The sequence below is a fragment of the Momordica charantia genome, unplaced genomic scaffold, assembly GCF_013281855.1.
Source record: "Momordica charantia cultivar OHB3-1 unplaced genomic scaffold, Mcharantia_2.0 BLBB01000083.1, whole genome shotgun sequence".
Lineage (NCBI taxonomy): Eukaryota > Viridiplantae > Streptophyta > Magnoliopsida > Cucurbitales > Cucurbitaceae > Momordica > Momordica charantia.
Window position 1 is genome coordinate 1 of NW_028275239.1, and position 5,158 is coordinate 5,158.

Sequence of the window (5,158 nt, forward strand, 5' to 3'; positions counted from 1 at the left end):
TCCAAGGCTTACTCCTTCGAATCGCATCGGCCCTTGCCATTTATCCCCAAAGCCCGACACTCATCTACAGAGGCTTGGCGTTCGACCTTGCCATTTATCCCCAAGGCCTTGAACTGTGCATCGACCCTTGACCATTTTTACCCAAGGCCCCAATAGTATTCCTCCAAAAGACTGCTCGCATCGACCCTCGACCGTTTTTACCCGAGGCCTCGATACTCAGTTAGTGACGTATCAGCCCCCGACCATTTATACCCGAGGCCCTGACACTCACCCATTCACTTTCCCCAAGAATCCAACGTTCCTTACCATAATCAACTCCACATCAACCCCTAGCCTGCGAATAGGGTCCGAAAATATGCTTCAATAACACCCACATCTCATAAGAAAATAATATGACTCCAACCAGCACACTCGCATCCTAAAGAAACGTTTATATATGCTCAACCAGCACGCTCACATCATAAAGAAAACATAATCGCAATAATTTCCATTTTAACGAGCATCCCGGTAATCACACATCATTCCACAACAATTCTCAGCAGTCTACAAAGCAAAATTCCACCATTATCACCGACGAATATTCAACACTACACCAAATACTTAGATTAACACAAACGAGAGTTACCTAACACAATAGCGTATCAAAACAATATCAAACATCACAAAACAGCACATTAGAAACCATCTAACACACATTAACGCACGCACACGCCCCTTGTCTACTTACTTTGTTATGTCTCAAAACTCTCACAAGAGTCCTACTTGCTACTACGCCATGCCTCATGCATCAATAATCTTATAACAGTCCAATATGCGATACACCAAAATGATCATATGTAAAAACCAATCAATTTAAAATAGTCCAACATGATCCAATAGCTCCAACAGGCATCGTTCACAGAAGAGGCAAAACCAACAACTTAACCAAAATATAATCGATAGATATCCAGCATACATCAAACACAACTGATTTCTCAAATCTCCAATATGCTTTCGAAACAACAGATTATAGTACCAGTATACAATTTTCATCATGAGAACCATTTAAAGCACAACAACAATTCGGACATAGTCATCCAAGATTACTTGGTTACAATTTATTCACACAACCACAAAATTTTCCCGAGATATATCAACAGTTTTATCAACAATGGTGTTTACTAAATGATAACAACGATAAGCAATCATGCAAATATCACACATGGGCACACGAGTAAACAACCATATCATATCAGCACACAACAACCAATCCCTCCAGTAAAAAACTACTTACACAAGTGCCCTGACACGTTATTAAGCTTGCCGAAGGATTTCCTACTCCATAGGTAACCAGACTTAAGTTAGAAACTAACTAAAACCACTTTAATTAAATCAAAATCCAATAAAAGTGAGTTGTTACCTACTAACTCACACTAAAACCTCTTGGGTTAGGGGTGGGTCGACGTCGAGGGTGTTCGGGCTCCCAAATCTGAGTTCAAAAGGCCTTAAGCTTGCTGTTTCGATGTCTAAAAGCAATGGGTAATGCCGATTTGGGTCCGAATAAGAGTGGGTCAACGTTGAATCAATGCTGCAGGGGGTGGGTAATGCAAATCAAGCTTCGTTTTGGTGTGGGTAAGCGTCGAACTTCGCCGGAATTATAATAAGGTGCTGCTGGTCGTGGGTTGCTGTAGAAACTCGCCGGAACCACGTTGGCAACTAACGGAAACACTCTAGACTCGTGCTTACCGTCGCAGGACAGCCACCGAGGGAAACGTCGCCACTGAAACTCCGTGGGAGCGTCGGACCGGCTCCGGCCACCGTGGGACACTGCTGCGGAGTAAAACGATGCCGGAATGCCGCCGCTATGCCACCAATCGAAAGCTACCGCTATATCGTGTTCCTTCGTCGGCGTGGAACAGATCGTGCCGCCGATGGAGGGCTGGGTCGCCGGAGGGAGCCGTTGCCAGTGCTGCTTCGCCGGAGAAGAAAATTCGAGGGGGGGGGGGGGGCTGGCGGCTGCAACAAGAAAGGGAAGGGAGGAAGAAGAAGAGGAAGAGGAACAAGATGGGGCTAGGGTTATTTTGTTTTAATTCCCTTTTCTTTAACTTGTTTTAAAACCTAAAAGCCCAAACCCTTATTCTTGAAGGTGACCCAACTAAATAAAACAATGACCCAAAACAATAAGCCCAATAATTATAGTTTGAAAATCAAATAAAACCCACAACCCTAAACAAAATAGTTAACTTAAACTCTAAAACCCAAGAATAATAATTCAAAGAAAGTAGAATTTATGAAGGAAAATCCTAAAACCCCTGAATTTAAGATTTAACTAAAAATCTCCTACACAGGTCGAGAATTTAAATTATCTTAATCCAAGAAATTAAACTTAATTCTAATTTAGCCGAAAATTAGAATTTCAAAGTTAGAAGATCCAAGAATTAAAGTTATCAACTTAGGGAAAAATCCAAAGACACTATTTATCTCTTAAAATAAACGAGTTAGAGAACGCGGGGCGTTACAAAGTCAGTCTCTGTCGTTTGAAACTTTCCTACTCTCTCTTCTATTATCATGTCGAGTTCTTCTAATAGTAGTTCATTTGGTAGCTCAAGTCGGAATCCTAGCACTTTGTCCCCTAAGAAAGTTAGCTCCAGTGAAGAATTAGTCGATAGGTTAGATGCCAAGCTTGAGGAGATAGAAAATTTTGGACTTTTAGACTATGATATGGATGATATAGTTATGCTTCCACGTCAGGCCAAGGGTTGAAATATCCTTATCGGATGCTTCAAACTATTTTATATCCTCCTCGTAGGCGGTACAACATCCCATATAACATGGGTACATTCCTTCCAACTGAACCAGAGCGAGCTAACAAACCCTCTAGAAGGGTGTGTCAGCTCTACCTAAAAGTGTTCAAGTACAGATTTCGCCTTCTGTCCATCCCCTTTCTCAGGAGTTTCTGAGCATAACAAGTCTTGCTTCTGCTCAAATCACTCCAAATGGATGCGGCATCGCCTTTAGTTTAGCTATCTTTTTTTGCTTAGGTGCCGAAAAGTCGATGGTCTAGAGCTACTCTAGGTCAAGCAGCTCCTTGCATGCTTCGAAGTGAAGCGTATCTCTAAAATGCCTTGGCGTACTATTTTTGCGCAACGACGAAAGGCGCATGGGGTATCATTAAAGTCCCCACATCATTAAATAGGTGGGTAAGCAAATGGTTCTATATCTCTGGAGAGTGGTTGGCAAAGGACGAGTCCGGCCGGTTCTTTTACAACGATCCGCATCGATTCTGGAACTTAGGTAAGAGGTGATGCCTTTTGTTATTTCATATTTGTACTGAACTATCCTTCTAATTTTTCCTTTGATTTGTAGTTGCTATCAGGCTCCTTCCCGAGCTTACGCAACCGACCTTTGACATCTTGAAATACTATAAGGACAAGTACAAGATCGGTAGAAAGGTAGGAACCTTGCTGACACACAAGCTTTCGTTGGTGTATGAGTTGCTCGACTACAGCCATATGCTCTTTCTTGTTGAATCCCGTAGGCCGAACTCCAAGCTCACTAAGTCGAACTTGAATTTTTATTTTATTTACTTGATTACTTGTCGCTAACTCTTTCTCTATTCTCGCTTGCAGCCATGGTTTGCAGTTTCACTAAGCATGTGAAGCGAAAGTGCCCTCGTTGTGACAGCCCATCCAAGTATGGCCCAAGCTCGAGCTTCGAGGTCATTGAAGTGCCCACATAAGTTGTGGTTGATGAGGGGCTTGCAAGGAACAGCCCCGTACTGGAGAGGAGGGAGGTTGAAACTTCACTAGAGGTGTTTAATGTCTCACCCCTCCATGATGTTTAGAGGAGGTCTCCCTCCAAGAAATTCAAGAAGAAACCCTCTCTATAATGATGTCGTACCTTAGGTTATTGCATCCTGATGCGGCATTATTGGACTTGCGGACGATCCTGAGGCTAGGATTGAGGCAACATCCGACGTTGAGATGAGGTTCAAGATTGAACCTTCTAGCTCTAGCGTCAAAGAAAGAGTGGCACAAATGTCAGCGCCTGTTTGATCTCTGCTTGTGCTGGACGTCAAATTTTGTCAGTGCCCTTGGGTCGGCCATCCAAAGGATGATCGATTACACTACGAACGTACGATATTCCACCACTTGCAACTTCAGATTTTAGGTGTTCAGGGCTAACAGGTCTTCTCTTTAATTTTGCACAGGCTTATGCGGCCGCTTGTCATGCCGCCGTCATGATGAGGGATGAATGGATGGTCATGACCTCATTACGGAGAATGAATGGGAGGCCTCTTCCGCGACCTTAGAGACAGCTGCCACTCTATGGGGAGCTAAAGGAGACGAAGGCCGAGGACGAGGTCCTCAAGTCCACATTGGAGGATGAGCACAAGAGCGCTCAGAAGGAGGCGGAGCATCAACAGGATCTACTAAGGTCCACGCACACCGTCGTCAAGGGGCTGCATAAGGAAAAGTTCGAGCTGATGAGGCGCAACCATCATCTCATTCACGATGCCAAGGCTCACCAGTCTGAGGTGGAAAATTTAAAAGTCGTGCACGGTGATACGAATCCATTTGTGACCAATTACATATATCAAAGGAGCAATTATTACAAGAAAGGCAAGGAAGATTCAAGAGGCTTTCACACTGCACCTTCAAAAGCTTGTTAATGCACAAGAACCAACAAAGAGTTTTGAGCCCGAATTTATTCATAATGTTACTTCAATGAGTCAAGAAGAGAATGGAGCAAAGATGACACGGGAAAAGTTGTCTATTTGAGAGATGGCACGGAGGACAAAAAAAGTGTGCAGATTCGTGAACAGGTGCCTTTGCAGAATTGCACCTCTTTGGAGTTTGTGAAGTCAAAAGTTGTCAAACCATATCCAAATGTGAAGCGCCTCCTACAACACATAGATAAGACCATTTGAAGCATGACTACGTTTTCTAATCCGCATTTAAGTGTCTAGAATGATGTACAATCAAGTTTTATTTGCATGTCTTATTTTCTACAATTTGCATTAAGTAGTATTTTGAAAAACTTTTGGTGTTCTTATGTTAAACGACCATTTGGCCTATTTAAAGGCTTGTAATGCTCTTGTTATGGAGAACTTAAGATTAAAAAAACATATTGAAATTCAAGAACTTTTGTTCCTTAACACTTTTGGTGTTGCTTCTTT

General features: G+C 42.7%; 1 long non-coding RNA gene across 1 annotated transcript; it reads right to left on the minus strand.

Moving 5' to 3' along the window:
* Window positions 1–169: 169 nt before the first annotated feature.
* Window positions 170–1,737, minus strand: LOC148207776 (uncharacterized). The gene is made up of 3 exons (XR_015787658.1): window positions 1,400–1,737; window positions 1,274–1,314; window positions 170–334 (listed from the first exon to the last, which is right to left on the minus strand). It is a non-coding gene; the product is annotated as an uncharacterized LOC148207776 (long non-coding RNA).
* Between the last annotated feature and the right edge of the window lie 3,421 nt (window positions 1,738–5,158).